This window comes from Saimiri boliviensis, chromosome Y (genome assembly GCF_048565385.1).
Source record: "Saimiri boliviensis isolate mSaiBol1 chromosome Y, mSaiBol1.pri, whole genome shotgun sequence".
Classification (NCBI taxonomy): Eukaryota; Metazoa; Chordata; class Mammalia; order Primates; family Cebidae; genus Saimiri; species Saimiri boliviensis.
In genome coordinates, this window is record NC_133471.1 from 12,446,936 (window position 1) to 12,465,993 (window position 19,058).

The 19,058-nt window shown below is 37.4% G+C and overlaps 1 pseudogene; it reads right to left on the reverse strand.

The window, feature by feature from the left end:
- Positions 1-1,682: 1,682 nt before the first annotated feature.
- Positions 1,683-18,623, reverse strand: LOC120363579 (coagulation factor XIII B chain-like; annotated as a pseudogene).
- Positions 18,624-19,058: the final 435 nt, after the last annotated feature.

Sequence of the window (19,058 nt, forward strand, 5' to 3'; positions counted from 1 at the left end):
GGCCATCCAGGTTCAGCTGTGCTTGGTTTGAAGGGCTCAACCCCGAGGGTTTCCAATTACTGTTTTTGTTTTGGTTGTTGTTGGGGGTGGAAGGCTGGGACCAGCCGAGCCTGATCACCTGGCTCCCTGACTCTGAGTCTTTTCTTTTAAGTTGAACGACCCCGAGTTCCGGTCGCTTGTTGAAAAGGCGCCGGGATCTCCCGTGCTGCGACTCACGGAGTCGGCTCGGCCTGCGGCGCCGGCTCCTGGTGGATTTCCTGCCTAGGAATCTCCTGGCCTGACTCGCTATTTCAGATGAATGGCCCACTCTGCCGTCTCAGGGCTCTGCTCGTCAGCTAAGAGGGCTCCCAGACCAGTGGTTTTTGTACGGAGAACCGCAGCAACAGGGAGTGGTCACAGCAGCCGCGCGGGCGGAATCAGCCCCACAGGGGCCAAAACAGCCACACGGGCTGGGACTGCGACACTGGCGACCCCTCTGCCTGGGTATCTCCTGGTCTGTGGGCAATAAGAGTTCCTCTGTAAATGCGGCGTTCACTCACCCTCTGCACTTTCACTGGGAGCTGAAGTCCTGAGCTGTTCTTAGGCGGCCATCTTCCCAGCATTCCTCGACATTTATTTATTTTCCACAATGCTGTCATATGGATATGACTAGTAGTGGAATTTGCTTCCAATGCCAATTGGCTGCCACTTATTGAGTGTTTACTCTATGTGCTATGCTTTACACACATTTATCTCATTTAATCCCCATAGCAACCACATGAGATTTCTTAGAAGGCAATATTCCACTGGGTGAGATAAATACCTGCTGTGTATTAAATCTATCCAAAAAATCTAAAAAAAAGTGCATTAATGCATAATTATTTTTAATAAAAATAAAGAAGTTAAATGTACAAAGATTTACTTGGAAGTGTACTGTTTGGAATATAAAAATGTTGAACACTAAACATCCATTGATAAACTGGTTAAATTGCGTGTGTTAATCTCCATTATGGAATACTAGGCAGTCATTGAAGTATATATGGTAGAAGTATGACAAACCATGTTTATAATATATTTTGAGTGAAAAGAATCTAAGATATATACCTCTGTATCCTATGATAACATTTTTGTGGAGTGTGTGTATATGTGTGTCTGTGCAAAACATTCAGAAGACTATTATCAAAGTTATTAACAAACACTTTTATATAATCCACAAGATGTAACAAATGTGTCCATTTGGGTGAGGATGTGGTGGTAAAAAGCTGTTAAAAATATATTCTACCAAGGTAAGAATAGGACTAATTATTCTTCTCCAAATGATATTCTGAGGGCAATACAAGCAGAGATGTTGAGGGGTATACAGTAGAGAGGGAATTTTAGCTAGGAGAAAGGCAATCCAAAAAGTAATTTGTTGCAAAACGTGAATACACAAAAATGTGAATATACTTAATGCCACTGAATTGTACACTCAGAATTTGTACACTTAAAAATGTACACTTAAAAAAATTGTACATTAAAGTGTTAAATTTTATATTATGTGTAATTCACAACAATGAAAAAAGAAGTAAGGGGATAATAATTAACGTAGGCCTGGATGCTGAGATTTTAGGGACTTTCTACTTAAAGAAATGAGAGGTGAAAACACTTGAAAAAAAGGTGTATACAAAATCATCATTTTCATGATATAAAAGACTGTAAGAAAATCACATGAAACTACAAACACAGACATTCAATATGTTCTCTTTCTTATCCAAGCAAACAGGTGGGGATGACCATTTTCCTTGTTCACAATGAGAGATTTTTGATCCCTTCAGTAAGTAATATTCATTGCATCTATATTCCACTGAGGATCCTGTTGTATAGCTTGCTGCAACGGCCTCATTCATTACAACAGGAGGAGGCTTACAATTGTCATTATTTTCTAAGAAAATAAGTTGTTTTAAAATTAACATAAGCTCATAACAATATAATATAGTAAGTAACACTATAGTGTCTCAATATTTGTATTATATAGCTTTTGACAATTGTTTTATAAATTCAGTACAAATATAAAAAACGTTATTCAGCTGAAATATTTTAAAATTTGCTAAGCAAGAGACGAGAGCAATTACGTTACCTAAAAACAACTATGCATATTTTTTCTCTGTTCTCAATTGTGAAGGAATTATGACATAGACATTTTTTTAAAAAATCTGTAGAATGAGAAACTATTCTTTAATCTAAAGATTATGGTCAATTCTAAAATTGCTCTTTGGAATTACCCACTTTTATTTTCTTCTTTCTCATTACTCTTCATCTCTGGTCTCAATCAACCCATGAAGGAAATATCAATTTTTTCCCCTTTTTCGGTATCTTTCTCTTACTCTTGTCGATTTCCTTGGCATCCTTCAGAGCTTCTGTCTTATTCAATGAATGTCCTAGATAAATATGTCTGTGGAGATCTCTGATCTGATCAAGAAATGAGAAAGAGGACAGGAATAGTAGCCCCCAGGAATGACAGTGTATCCTGGTGGTGCCCTTCAGCAAAATGAAAGATCAAGGACATGCCTCAGAAAGGGATAAGGTTAAGAATGGCCAGATGCAATGCTCCACCCTAACTTTGTAGGAGAAGTAGATAATGCCTATGGCCAGTCGCTCAGTCCACCATGCCCTTATTTACTCCTCTAATAAAGCACAACATCATTCGTGTGCTGTCTTTTAAAGCATACAGGTAATGGCATGACACAGATCAGATAATTGTGGTTAGCATTATTGTGTTCAAAAAGGTTTTGTTTTGTTTTATAGAATTTTTTTTTATTATTATTATTTTGATACTTAAGTTATGGGGTACATGTGTAGAACATGCAGGTTTGTTACATAGTTATACACGTGCCATGGTTGTTTGCTGCAACCATCACCGCGTCACCTACATTAGGTATTTCTCCTAATGCTATCCCACCCCTAGCTCCTCACTCCCTGACAGGCCTCAGTGTGTGATATTCCCTTCCCTGTGTCCACGTGTTCTCATTGTTCAACTCACATTTATGAGTGAGAACATGCAGTGTTTGTTTTTCTGTTCTTGGGTTGGTTTGCTGAGAATGATGGTTTCCAGCTTCATCCATGTCTCTGCAAAGGACATGAACTCATCCTTTTTTTTATGGCTGCATAGTATTCCATAGTGTATATGTGCCACATTTTCTTTATCCAGTCTATCATCGATGGGCATTTGGGTTGGTTCCAAGTCTTTGCTATTGTGAACAGTGCCTCAATAAACATACATGTCTACATGTCTTTATAATAGAATGATTTATAATCATTTGGGTATATGCCCAGTAATGGGATTGCTGGGCCAAATGATATTTTTAGTTCTAGATCCTTGGGGAATCACCACACTGTCTTTCACAATGGTTGAGCTAAGTTACACTCCCACCAACAGTGTAAAAGCATTCTTTGTATTGACTTAAATTCTATAGATGGCTACACATACACACACATACACACACACACACACACACACACACACACACACATATACGTACACAAAGCAGAAGAGTAGGTGCTATAGCAATGTGTTTCTAATTTGCCTAAACAGTCTATTCCTAAAATATGCATATTAAATTAAAAGAATGGAAAATTTTACACCATAAGCTTAGCTATTGATGCTAATCGTAGCATACATACCAACACACTCAGGAGGAAGTGTCAATTTTCCACGCCTACAAGTTATCTCATTTGATCCCTGGAGAAGGTAGCCATTTTCACATGCATATGTCACTTTATCCCCATTGTAATAAATCTTAGAGTGTAAATTTGCTACACCGTTTTCAATGAAGGCTGGTTCCTCACAGGCTACCTTCTGTCCTTCTGAAAAAGCACAGTTAAAAGAGAAAAGACCATTTAGTCACACGTGCAGATTCCATTTTAGCAAAGCTTCTTCAAGGTGTTACTAACCAATGCATTTTGGAGGTTCTGTACATTTTCCATTTTCACAACGTATTTCTTCTGACCCATGGATCTCAAAATTAAGTTCACATTCTGTATGAACTATTTCTCCATGACGATAACTTGTTGAACTTGAACCTGTTTGAATTTTGGACTTCATGGGCAGAGGTGGAGGAGGACATCTGTTTCTTCTTCCTTATCAGCAAATTTAGTCATAGAATTACAAAAAAAAAATAAATAAATAATAAAGATTTAATGAAAGTTTTCATTATTTCAAGCACCATAGAAAGCATGGCAGATTGATTCTAGGAGCATTCCTTTGATCACCATCTCTTGAGGTTAACTTCCTTGTGTGATATCCCTTTTCATGAGTAGGACCTGTGACTTGCTTCTAGCCCATAAAATGCAGCAAAAGTGATGGATCAGTACCTGATTATGTATACATATTTATGTAACATGAGATTTTAATGCCCTTCTTGCCAAGAGACTCTTGCTCCTTGCTGGTTTTAAAGAAACTAGAGGCTACATCATGAGCTTCCAAAGCAGAAGGGTTGCAAGGCAAGGGGAAGTGGCCTGCCTTCAGTTAACAGCCACAAGAAACTGAGGCTCTCATTTCAGCAGCCTGCAAAGCACTGAATGCTACCAATAACCATATTGAGTTTGGAAGGAGACTGGCCCAGTCAAGACTCAGACGAGACTGCAGTCCAGCTAACATCTTGATTGCAGCTTTGTTAGCTATGGATACAGAGAGCTCATTAAGCCACACCCAGACTCCCAACCTACAAAGAATGGGAAATAACATCTTTGTGTTGTTTTAAGATTCTGAGTTTGGGGTGACATTGTTATGCACCAACAGAATATTAAAATTGCAGGCCTTTTAAATTCATTGCCTCCTTTAGTCCTAAAATAACTTTATTAAGTAGGAACTATTATTTTTCCCATGTTATAGACAAACTAAAACTCATGAAGTAAATAAATTAATAACATGCAGCAGATCTGTTCTTGAACCCATGTCTATCTAAATTAAAATCTCCTGCTCTAAAATATTGACTACACTACGTCCTTATTGCTGCTGTGATGAATTACAGTTTAGTGGCTTAAAATAGCACAGATCTATTCTCTTACAGTCCTGGAGGCCAGAATTTGAGATTCAGTTTTGCTGGACTAAAATCGAGGTGTCAAGAGAGCTGCATTCCTCCTGGAGGCTTTGGAAGAGAATCGGCTACTTTTCCTTTTCTAGTTTCTTGAAATTACCTGTATTACTGGGCTCAGAACCCCTTCCTCAAAACATTGCAACCTGTGGCTTCCATTGTCACATCTCCTGCTTCCTCTTCTGTAGTCAATCTCCCTCTGCCTCCCTTCTGTAAGAGCATTTGTGATTCTATTTAGAGTCTGAAAAAAAAAAATTCCAAATAATATTCCTCCCTTAAGATTGTTAACTTCAAAGTGTCTTTTACCATGTGAAGTAACATTTAGTGGTTCCTAGTGTTATAATGTGGTTATATTTCGGGAGGAGTAGGAGAGATATAACTCAGCCCACAACACTACCTGTTGTATGCCTAATCATTGCTTACCAGAGAAAATAGGCAAGTTGTCATGCTGGCTAAATTGGAAGAGAGGGATATAAAATGCCTTAAGGATATCTGCCATTTACTATTGAAATAGCAACTTGGGAGACCGAGGTCTGCAGATCACCTGAGGTCAGGAGTTCGAGAACAATCTGAACATGGCAAAACCCTGTTTCTACTAAAAGTACACAAAAAAAGTCAGCCAGGTATGGTGGTGGGTGGAGATTGCAGTGAGCTAAGATCGTGCTACTGCACTCTAGCTTGGACGACACAGGGAGACTCCCACTCAAAAAGAAAAAAGGAAAGAAATAATAGGCTTTTAAATTTTTGCTTAAAAAGAATCTCTACTACTATATTAAGGATGTTGAGCACAAATGAAAAACTACAAACTCTTTAAGGTTACTACTGTTCAGTCCCTTTAGGGAATTAGGATAGTTCCCGGCAATCCCATTGCAAACCCTGGTCAGAGCCTTCATTCATTTTTCTAGCACCTGTTTCAAAATGTTCACCATTTTCTTCCAAGTTCTACCTTCATATTTTTCACCTGCCTGTCAATAGACATTATATCGCATATATAAAAAAGTAAAAAAGGACTATAAAACCCTTGTCTCACCCTATCATTCCAATCCTCAAACTCCTATTTGTCTCTTAAGACCGAATCTAAATATTATCCATCACCTCTGTGAATGTTATTCCACAGCATACCAATCAGAATCTCTAATGTTTATTCTGTCACTTTGTACCTGAGTTGATTGTACCATTTGTCACATTATAGCATTTTTTTTTTTCTTCATATCTGTATATTCTGCTAGTTAGGACCCTCCTATCCAGGTGTGTTTAAATAACTATGGATGTCTTCTGCATTACCTGTTAGACACATTTAGTAATAGAAATGTGACCATAGATATGACATTTTGGGGTAGCTTTTACTAGATGCCTCTTTTCCATTTTCACTTCTGGGGATTCTTCTTCTTCTTTTTTTTTTTTTTTTTTTTTTTTTTTTTTTTTTTTTTTTTGTTCTGCTTTCTATCTCACTATTTGGAGACTAACTTTTACATCTGGAAGTATATGGCAAATTAAGAGAAAGTGTCCTTGCAAAACTGTCAGATTTGACTAATTACTCGAACAATTCCCAGTAAGAAAAGTTATTTGTTATAATAAGGGCTTTAAAATGTATAATAGAGATTTTAAAATAATACATTTAAAAGATATACTTCTTTACAAAGTAATACAAAACAGAGATTTATTCAGATGGAATACATTACAGATTGCTGAAAATAGCACTAATTTAAAAGACAATGCTTATTTTAAAAAATAGGACCCAGGAAAAAAATTAGGTGTCAGACATTTTACCTTCACATGCAGGAGATTCTGGGTACCAACCAAAGCTATAGCATTGAATTAATTCTGATCCACTGAGATAATAATGTTCATCACAGAAAAACTGAACGACATCTCCTTCTTCATAGGTTTGCTTTACAGGATGAAAATGACCATTTTCAATTAATCTTAAAGAAGACCCTTTGATACTACAAATGAAAGAATGAATAAAATACAGACACTTGTTATTTTTTCTGCTATAACCAAATTCCCTTTCTATTTATATGATAGGTCTAGAATAGAAATTAAATTTGCCAGAAAAGCTTATGAATTCAGTTTATGTATTTGTTAAATAGCATTACTCTTATTTTAATGTAATCTTGTGAGTTAAAATGAATTTTTTCTACTTGAGAACTTTAAACTATCAAAGACTGCTATCAACATAATTAAAAATAAAGGCAAAAAGTATGGAAAATGAAACATATTTAGTGTGACAACTTAAATACACTTTTCTAGGAGAGAAAGTTTTCAAGGTGAAAATAGATTTTATTCTAAATGAGAACCTACTGGTACATTTCGGTGTGACAGGCCATCCGTATGTGTGACATTCTACCTCCTCGGTCTTGTTTCCTCCAGCTGTGTAGTAACCAGTGGCACATTCGTATTGTACTTTGTCCTTCACTTTGAATGTTTTCTGTGTTGTGGAATAATTTCCGTTATATAACTCAGGAGCCAAACATGTTTCTAAAATTACAAAAGTAATTTATTTTATAAACCTTTTTAATAACCTAGAATATTTAAAAATCTTAAAATGTATTTTTATGAATCTTAAGAATATATTGTAAAATCAACTCTTAGCAAAATTGAAAAAGAGGCCCAGGTTTTCTTTGCCTCTCTATTCTCTTTTTTCATACACCTATTGACCTGACCATACCAGGTTGCTGTTCTTAAAATTCTGGTCTACAAGTGCTTAACCAAAGGCCAAAATTCAACTGACAGCTTGTGTAGTAGCAATCGTTAAAGTATGTGCTGTCTATGCATTTGTACAATTTAAACAACATACTAACAGAGTATACATATATTTAAGTTATTGAATTATCTTTAAGTATATCTGACAGTGGTTCACAACATAAAATAATGTACATGATTTTAAATTCTTCTGTAATGAAGGACATAGTGACATAGAAAGAAAGAAAAAAAAATTCTTTTACTCAGATGTGGTGCTTCACGGCTGTAATCCCAGCACTTTGGGAGGTCGAGGCGGGCAACAATATCAGGAGTTCAAGATCAGCCTGGACAATATGGTGAAACCCCATCTCTACTAAAAAATACAAATAATTAGCCAGGTGCGGTGGTGCGCACCTGTAGTCCCAGCTATTCAGGGGGCTGAGGCAGGAGAATCGTTTGAACGCAGGAGGTGGAGGTTGCAGTGAGCGAGATTGCACCACTGCAGTCCATCCTGGGCAACAGAGCAAGACTCCATCTCAAAGAAAGAAAAGAAAAGAAAAAGCTTCTTTCATTTTATTCCATTCCAATTCCTTTTATTGGTGCAAAGTAGGAATTATTGGTGTAGGTGTGTTGTAGGGATTGAGAACATTTGGATTAAGGAATCACTTCGCACTTGAGAAAAGTGACGTAATATCAACTTCCTGCATTGCAGACATAATGAAAAATAAATTCTATTAAATAAAAAATGCCTCTTTAGTTTTAGGAAATGCATATTATACCATGTTTTTTTCCTACACGTTGGTTGAGAAGACCATCCATCAGAGAGACATTGAACTGCTTCTTCATCCTTTCCTCCACTGGTTTTGTATCCTGAAGCACAATGGTAATGCATGCTCTCTTGAATTGTGTATAATAACCTTACATCAGAGATGTAACCATTACTCAACTCAGGCTTAATGCATTTTTCTATGGGAAAATATTTATTTGTTTAACTTAATAATGAAACTGAGCTTGTGTTTTACTAACTTCTAAAATTAAGCCAAAAGCGTAATGTTAATATTAGTAATTTCATTTTGGAAATATCTGCGTATTTTTTTGAAAATGGATTCAATCTAATACTGACTTTCTTTGTATTTACTATTTTTAGTTCTTATAGTAATTTATATCCCCACCACATCTGCTTCTAGGCAGGTTTGCTAAATGTATCAACTGCGATAACCATATTTGATGCCCTCTTTTACATGAAACTAACTCAATCAAAGCCCCCTACTCTGGGTCACCTTCCCTAGTGGAAGATAATTGATAGTTTGACGATAGTGTAGCCTGACATAAAGTAATAAAATGAGTCAATTAGATTACCTTCTCACAAATTTGAACTCAAACTTTCATTCAAAATTGAAAAACACAGCTTTCAATGGATATCATGAGAGAAGTTGGTATACAAAGAAGAGATCAGTCTTACAAATGATAAAGCATTGGAGTAGCAATATTGCCTTCCAGAGACCAGTGTTTCAAGCATTTTTCTGGCATCCTGTGCTTAATTATCAAAATAAGTTTCTCATTACTTAAAGTAAATTACATCTTTTCCCCTTGTAATGTGATAAATAACAATTTCAGTTATTACCCTATTCCCTTCAGCAGAGTATTATTAAAAACAGATAAAGAAAATAACATTTTAACATAACAGCATTATTTACCAGAATTCAAATTATGCTTTCAATTTGTAGAAAGACGGTTTACTAGTTATTTTGTTATTTTCTCTACTAAAATGTTTAATCACTTTCCATTTTCATTGGACCCGTAGTTTTGTAAACAAATTTCTTTGAGTATTGTAACATTGAGTTGACACATTCAGCTGACTTACTAAAGCACCTTGGTTCTGAGGCCAGCCTTCTGCTGTACATGTGGTTTGCCCTTCTTGTCTCCCACTTTTGGTGGTCTAACCAGCCAAGCAGAAAAATGACAATTTTGTTGTTATGTTCATTGGAAAGTAAAAGCTTTTAAAAGTGGAGTAATATTGGGCAATTCTTCCATTTTCCACATGAGGAAAACCACAGGGTTTCTCTGAAATGAGCAAATGTCAAGCTGAAAATGGAAAAAAAAATCTCTAAAAACACAAAATTTATAATCAGATGACAAGACAAACTAATTTAAAGTATTTAGAGCAACTTCAACTGGTACTTATATTTATTAAATGTTTAAGGTACTTTTGTGACAATTCAAGCAGTCCTTTTACCATAATTGCAAGTTACTTTAAAAATCCACCAGTCATGATAAAACTTAGCAGACCACTTCTTCAGGCAAGCTCCGCTAACTTTGTGGAACAGTATTTTCTTTTTCTTATTAGACACAGAGTTTTCCTTGTTATGCAAGCTTTAGTGCAGTGCTGAAATAATAGCTCATGGCCACTGGGAGCCTCTAGGCTTAACCAATCCTCCTGTCCTGTAGCTAGGACTGCAGGCGCATGCCACCACACTTGGCTAAAGTATGCTTTATCTTTTGTAGACATGGGGAAGTGGGTCTCGCTATGTTGCTCAGGCTGGTCTTGAACTCCTGGACTCAAAGGATCCTTTTGCCGTGGCCTTCCAAAGCACTGGAATTACAAGAGATAAGCCACTGCACTGCACCTGCACTTCCTACTAGATGTGTATTGAAAGTCACATATGTAATTTAAAAAATGTCTAATGGTCACATTCATAAAAATATAAAGGATGAGCTGAAGTTAATTTTTATAATATATTTTAATTGACCCAATATATTGAAAATATGTTACATTCTCCTTTTTGGTTACTAACTCTTTAACATTCCCTATGTATTTATAGTTAAGGTACATATGATCTTGGGCCAGTGACATTTTAAGTAGTGTCTCTAATAGCTGTATGTGGCTAATGCCCATTGTAATTAGACAGCACAAGCCAGGAATAAAGTTTCTCCTTAACATATGCAAACTCATTAAAAATTTTCAAATAATTAGCATTTTCAAAAAATAAAAACAAACTGACCACAAATTTAAATGAATAGAATACTTTAGCAAGAGCTTTGCAAAACAGGATTTTTTTTTTAGATGTAGTTTCACTCTTGTTACCCAGGCTGGCGTGCAATGGCGTGATCTCGGCTCACCACAACCCCCTCCTCCTGGGTTCAGGCAATTCTCCTGCCTCAGCCTCCTGAGTAGCTGGGATTACAGGCTTGAGCCACCGTGCCCGACCAAAGCAGGATATTTAAATGGTCAGAGACCTAGTACCTAGCGATATTAGTCATGAGAGAAATGCAAATTTAAATCAACATGAGATAGTACTGCATATCCAATAGAATAGCTGAAATGAAAAAGACAGGCTATCTCAATGACTGGTGAAGAACTGAAGAAACTAGAACTCTCATATTTATACAATTGTAAGTACAAATTAGATCAAACTCTATGAGAGAACACTTTTGCAATATTTATTAGCGTAAAACATGGACAAACCATATTCCTAATTTAAAAAGTATATATTTGTATACCAAAAGACATGTAAAAGAATGTTTGTAACAGCACTATTCATATAGTCCAACCTGGAAACAATCTAAATGTCCAGAAATAGGAAAAGATAAACACACTTTACACGATGTATACAATGGAATATTATACAACAGAAATGAGTGAATGGCGATTCTCATAAACATAATATTGAGTGAAAGATGCCAGTTACCTATGACTTATGTATAAATTTGCATAAGTTTTTAAAAGAAGAGAAACTATTCCCTCATAAAAGAAGTCCAATTGGTTATCTTTGGGGTTTAGTGCCCTACAGGCATCAGTTATGTTTCTAGGGTGCTGTCGGTGTTCTATACCTTAATCTGCATGGTGTAAAATTATATAAAAAATTATAGAAGTGTATCCTAGAATTTTTTTGCATTTTACTGGATATATTATACTCTAAATCAAGCACATATTTTAAAAAATATGTCTTTGTGTTGAAGATCTTAAAATCATAAAAACACTTAAAGAAATGCTTGAACAACCCTAGGAGCTGTGTTGAGAAGAAACATGGGCAGTCATGGATAAAAGAAGGGCTGGATCTAGTGTGATTACTGTGGCTTCAGTGCCTAAGTTGGTCACTGCATACTAATGCTACCGTGAGACATAGAATAAAAGTAATGCTAGCCTAGTTTTGAAGGAAATGCATGTGGAATGATGAGTAACCAAACTTCCAGCATCTGATGGAGCAGACAGAAAAACACGGGCAGGAAAGTTCCCATTTTCTGAGAATTCTCACCATTTTTCACACTCAAGAACCCAAGGAATTTACAATAAAAAGGCTCTTCCAAAATAGCAATGCAATGGTGAATACACAAGGACTTTCTCTGACGGGCACAGTTGCTTGTCAGGGAGGGGCAGCAAAGTATTCTTTGCACAACAATCCTAGGCTGTGGCTTTAAACACTCTGTCCTGGGATATCTCTCTCCACCACCAGTCTAGGCACATTAATTGTTAAGGAGGCTTGAATGCCTTGGAGAATATGAATTCCTGAGGAAAAAAACATTATTGAGAAATGTGAGGAATATAGTAATTATAAACCAGGAAATCACTGAGGTCTGATCATCTAAAAAGGTATATGAAGAGATGTACACATTAGCAATCAGAGAATGGTAAATTAATAAAAATTGGATTTCACATTACAAATAATAGCATGGCAACCAGTACAAAGACGGACAACATGAGGTGATGGTGAGGATGATGAGAAGCAGCAATTGATACCGTCTCTCAGAGATGATATAATTTGAAACTGCCATTCTGCCTAAGTAATCTGTCACGACTCACAGAAATCAAGTACAAGAATAGACTCAGTCATTTCACCTGTGAGTGAATACAGACTGACCATATTCTCACAGAAAGATAAGTTGGTTATATTATAATATTCATTTCAGAGCTATTTGTGGTTGAGAGAACTAGAGTAACATGTCAAAACATTATAGTAGGTCCAGGGGAAATGGACTTCAAGGCTAGGAATGAGGGGATAAAATGTGTAAGTAAAGCAAGAGCGTGAGCTTTCATAAGTTAATAATAATTGCATACCAGGAAATGAGAAATACAATTAACTGAATTCTTGCCCCTGAAGTTCACAATGAGAGTTGAGAGAAGCAGGCAAAAATAAGATTAGTGTCTCAGTCTTTAAGCAGTTTACTTATTTTGTTATGTAAAACAGCACTATAACGTTATAGTAATCAGAAAATTCAGTAGAGTATTTCAATGTCTTTATGTTATAGGTAACAGGCAATTATATCTGCTAATATTTCCCTATTTAGACAGAAAAATAAAATCAAAATAAATTCATGCAAAAATCATCCCATTATAGAATTAAGGGTATCAAATAAAATTAATTCTGTGTCTTTCACTTTTATAATTTTAATCTTAGATGTTTTGGCAGAAAATTTACAGTAAATTATTCAATTAAAATACAATTAAAACTTATATATTTAATTTCAACAAATGCCCTAAGATGTTTATTTTAGAAAAGCCTTATTGCTGTAGTTTCCTTCTTTGTATGTTCACTCTTGCTAATGCAAATAGCGTCTCTGGATTCTTCATCCTACGATCTGATAATATTGATAATCGCTCCTAAACAACATACCCGTGTACACTGCCTCCTTCATACTTTCACACTAAGCATACACACTGGACAATATGACTATAAAGCGTTCTAATAGGGAGTCCATAGGTATTGGTTTGTTTGGAAAGTCTTGATTTATACGTGTTCAAACAATTATCAATAGGACCCTGTGGGCAGCAATGGCCACCATTTTGTGATCTGCTCAGCCATGTTGTGGTTTGCATACGTTTCAGTTTAATGTTTCCTGTTGACGAGTTTCAGTCTTTGTTTCCCCGCTGATAAGTTTCAGTAATGCTTCAGTTTCCCCACTGGTAAGTTTCAGTAATGTTTCAGTTTCTGTTTCCTGCTGATAAGTTTCAGTTTCCTGAAACTTACGTAGGCCGGAATTTCCCAACCGCAAGCTACCCTTGCCCCGCCTCTCTGCCTGGGACTATTTAAGCTGTGAGCTTAGCAACAATAAACGAGACTTGATCAGACTCCTGTCTTGTCTCCATTCTTCGCATCTCCTGTTCCCATCCATCCCCACTCCCTTCGAGCTCCTGTTGTTGTCCTGCAGGTCGGGACAGTCTGGCGCCCAACGTGGGGCTCAAAGTAAGAGGGACACCTTGAGGGACGTCGTCGAAGCCGGCCAGATTGAAGGTAGAAATCCAGGGGAGTCACCGCGGGAACCTGCTGCGGCCTTGCTCTCTGGTAAGTGAAGGACGATATTATGGGTCAGGAAATTAGTCAGCATGAGTTGTTTGTTGAAGGACTCGGCAAAGTATTAAAGGCGTGAGGAGTAAAGGTGAAAGTAAACAGGTTAATCAAATATTTTGATTATATTAAGGATGTTTGCCCCTGGTTCCCTCAAGAAGGAACCATAGATCAAAGATGTTGGAAAAGAGTAGGGGATGTCCTAAAAGATTATCATGATGCTTTCGGGCCTCAAAAGGTCCCTGTAACTGCTTTCTCATACTGGAATCTGATAAATGAGATCATTTTCCAAAAACATGATGATCCAGTCATTGCTAATGTCATAATCCAAGAGGAAACTTGCCTGAGGGACTCATGCAAAAATTTGTCCGATAAAAGCCCCCCCCTTTAAAGAAAATGATTCGTTAGTTTTGGAAAAACCAGAACCCAAAGAGGGCAAGGAGAAAAAGTCAGGGGAATTGCTTTTTTTTTTTTTTTTTTTTTTTTTTTTTTTTTTTTTTTTTTTTTTTTCCCTTACATGCCAAGTGATGTTCAGGTTTTGAATGTCTTTGTATCAGTTTTTTCCTTCGTAAATGGCATTAACATTGTTACTTGAGGTCTTGCTTAATCACTTTTGTTGTCCTGAGGACTTGAATTTACAGTGCATCAGATTTGTTGCTAATTTTGTCTGTAGATAGTCTAGCTTCAGCTGTTTATGGTGATGCTACATTTTCGTTTATAAATATGTCTGTGGTATAAAAAAAAATGAGTATAACCAAGTTTGGCTGGAATTAATATCCCTGGGCACCCTGGAACAGGGTGATGTATATTTGTGTACAACTCGGCCTCCCTTCCCCTGTAGGCATACCTCTGGGATCCTACAAAGTTATTGTAGACTTAAAAGACTGTTTCTTTACTATCCCTCTCCATCCAGAGGATTGTAAGTGTTTCACTTTCAGCCTTCCCACAATTAACTTTAAAGAGCCTATGAAGAGATGTCAATGGAAGGTTTTGCCTCAGGGCATGGCCAACAGTTCCACCTTATGTCAGTCGTATGTGGCCATCGCCATTGCTGAAGTTAGAAAAGGTTGGAAGGATGTATACGTAATCCATTATATGGATGATATACTTTTAGCAGCAGGAAAAGAGGAGGTGGTCTTGTCTTGTTTCAAAAGTCTACAAACTGCCCTTACTGCTAGTGGATTAGTCATCGCCCCAGAGAAGGTGCAACTTACTGATCCCTATACCTACCTAGGATTCCAGTTAAGTGGAACTCGCCTATCGACTCAAAAGACTGTTTAAAAACCCTCAATGATTTTCAAAAATTATTGGGTGACATAAACTGGCTGTTACCTTATCTAAAATTATGCAAAGCTGATCTCAAGCCCCTATATGATACATGGGTAGGGGATCCCAGTCCTACTTCTTTAAGACGACTTACCCCTGAAGCAAAATCCGCTATCAATTTAGTTAATCAAGCGATCAATAACCAAACCATCACCTTTTTCGATATTGACAAATCACTCGAATTTATTATATGTCATACCTCATTATCTCCCACAACTGTTTTCTGGCAAACTGCTCCACTTATGTGGATCCATCTACCTAATATGCCCACTAAAGTCATTGAACCTTATGGTAGCCAGTCTAATTACCAAAGGAAGAACCCTAGGCAAGGAATATTTCGGACAGGAACCTAACAACATTGTCCAACCTTATACCAAACAGCAGATCCATTGGCTCATGCAGAATACTGAAGCATGGCCCATTGCACTTGCCTCATATACTGGCAACCTGGATAATCATTATCCTCCCAATACGCTTCTAGATTTTGCCAACAGACATGATTTCATTTTTCCTAAAAATACCAGACTTCATCCCCTTCCAAATGGAATTACATTTTCACTGACGGGTCATCCACAGGGCTTGCAGCCTTTGTTACCCCAAACCAAACTATCAGCTTTCAATCCCAATCTTCGTCTGCCCAATTAGCAGAGCTACATGCAGTTATAGCTGCATTTTCCATGTTTCCCAATCATCCTCTCAATGTTTATACAGACAGTGCATACATTGCTACCTCTGTCCCAAAGTTAGAAACAGTCCCATTCATAAAACACACCTCGACCGCTGCAAAACTGTTTTCTCAACTACAAAGACTATTAATTTCCAGAACACAACCTTTCTACATTGGACATTTACGTGCTCATTCAGGCTTACCCAGTCCATTAGCCTCTGAAAATGCCAAGGCAGACCTAGCCACCCGTGTTCTGTTAGTTCAACTCCCTAACACCCCTGTAGCTCAAGCACAACATTCGCAGAACTTGCATCATCTTAATGCTCAATCCTTAAGACTACTCCATCACATAACTAGAGAACAAGCCCGACAAATAGTAAAGTCCTGCACACAATGTGCCCCTCACTTACCGGTCCCACATCTTGGAGTTAACCCTCCAGGCCTCCTACCTCACGCCCTTTGGCAAATGGATGTCACCCACATCCCAGAATTTGGAAATCTTAAATATGTTCATGTCTGCATTGATACTTGTAGTGGATATATCTTTGCCACTTTGCAAACTGGAGAAGCCACAAAACATGCTATTGCTCATCTTTTAACTGCCTTTGCATCCCTGGGGTGTCCACGTGAAATCAAAACTGACAACGGGCCTGATTATGTCAGTACAGCCTTCACTCAATTCTGTACTCACCTAAACATTCAACATGTTACAGGCATCCCGTACAACCCCCAGGGACAAGGCATAGCAGAAAGAGCTCATCTCACCATAAAAACCGCTCTAAATAAAATAAAAAAGGGGGAATGGTACCCCCATAAGGGATCACCAAAAAACCTTTTATCACACTCCTTATTTATTTTAAATTTTTTAACACTGGATCAAGAAGGACACTCTGCTGCCGATCGACACTGGCATTTTGAATCCAAAAGCCATTATGCATTGGTAATGTGGAAAGAGCCCATGACGGGCGCATGGCATGGCCCGGACCCGGTCCTGATTTGGGGTCGAGGATCGGTGTGCATTTATGCCAAGGAAGCCGATTCGGCCAGGTGGCTTCCCAAGAGACTTGTAAAGCAAGTAGATACCAAAGAATCCGAAAAACCAACTCCACCCAGGGACGACACCGAGCCCTGAGGGTCTTCTATCTTTTTCCTTTTTAGGAGTCAACAAAATGATGTTATTCATCCAGCAAACTCATGAGCTTCTTAAGATCACAAATTGAGGCCATAAAGATGCAGCCCATTCAGGTCCATTACCAGGGGCTGGAAATGGCAGACCTAGAGATGGAGCTTGATTCATAAAACACAAAGGTTGTACCTCTCCTCTCAGGTCACCCAGTGAGCTGAACCGGCTAGCCAATGACGGGCAACTGAGGAGCATGAGTAAGGACACTCCGCCTAAGATAGGGAGGAAAACGTTTCTCCCCTCCCCGCGATGGATAAGGAGTTAATGTTCTCTCATGTGGGGTCCTCTGACCTAAGACAGGCACGGTTCCCGTGGGCATAACTACCCCTCAGCCTAATTTCTAAATAAAATAAAAAAGGGGGACCTGTGGGCAGCAACAGCCGCCATTTTGTGATCTGCTCAGCCATGTTGTGGTTTGCATAAGTTTCAGTTTAATGTTTCCTGTTGACAAGTTTCAGTCTTTGTTTCCCCTCTGATAAGTTTCAGTCATGTTTCAGTTTCCCCACTGATAAGTTTCAGTAATGTTTCAGTTTCTGTTTCTCCACTGATAAGTTTCAGTAAAGTTTCGGTTTCTGTTTCCTGCTGATAAGTTTCAGTTTCCTGAAACTTACGTAGGCCAGAATTTCCCAACCGCAAGCTACCCTTGCCCCGCCTCTCTGCCTGCGCCTATTTAAGCTGTGAGCTTAGCAACAATACATGAGACTTGGTCAGACTCCTGTCTTGTCTCCATTCTTCGCGTCTCCTGTTCCCATCCATCCCCACTCTCTCCCTTCGAGCTCCTGTTGTTGTCCTGCAGGTCGGGACCGGACCCCTCTTTTACTCTCAACAGTGTCCCTGTTTGTACAAGCAATTATATGGTCGTCCTACTAATCAATACTTAATGTCTTCAAACAATGAATAATTCATTGGGATAAAAATCAAAGTCTCAAAAGTAGAAAATCTTGCTCATTATTTATGGCTATTTCTTTTTCAATTTTCCCACATTATGAACATAATTAAAATAGTCCAAGTTTTGTCAGTATTAGGAATTCTAGCATAGATTTAGAATTAATGTTAACATGTGACTTTGAAATGGACGTACTGTAGCTTGAAAACATTTTACAAGTATTTAGATCCTGATCTCCTGTCCCCAAACCTAGAGATATAAGCATTTTTGTTTTATTTTGTTTTTCTGGCTTATGCTACTGTATTTATTAGTAATTTTGCTCACAGGAAAAGGTTTAAATATTATTAAAAGTTATATTTATAAAAGGTATGCTATACAATTGATATATTAAAATGAAAGTATAGTAAGACTTTGGTTGTATAAATATTAGATTCTCCATTTATATGTTTTAGAGAATAAAGAATATTGAGGGTTAATTTTACCTTCTGCATAGAGTTCTCCTGAGATTATTAGTATGATGAGAAAAGTTTTTCAATCTCATCCTCAGTGGTGTGCTTCACAAATATTTTAACAATTCTAGCCACTAGGAATTTGTCATTAAGTATAAAATACTTCTCATGAGGAAAAAGTTAATAATTTACATCTGCCTAAGTCCTTTTGTAGCAAGTCTTATATTTCACTTAAAATATTTTCAAATAATTTTAAAATAACACAATGATAGTAATTGGCATTACTTATCTTGCCAGAGTCCAATAATACCATTATAATTGATTTGCTCATCAATAGCAGCAGAATAAATAATTAACACAGGCTGCATAAAAAACTAGGTAAATATTCAACCTAAGTTCCCAGTTGTAAATTCATAGATTAAAGTTCACTTGTGGCCATGGATCTTTACCAATATTGATCAAGTAAAATGATGAACTTAGGAACATGAGCTAATGGATACCTGATGTTGAAATACGTGGTGGTCTAG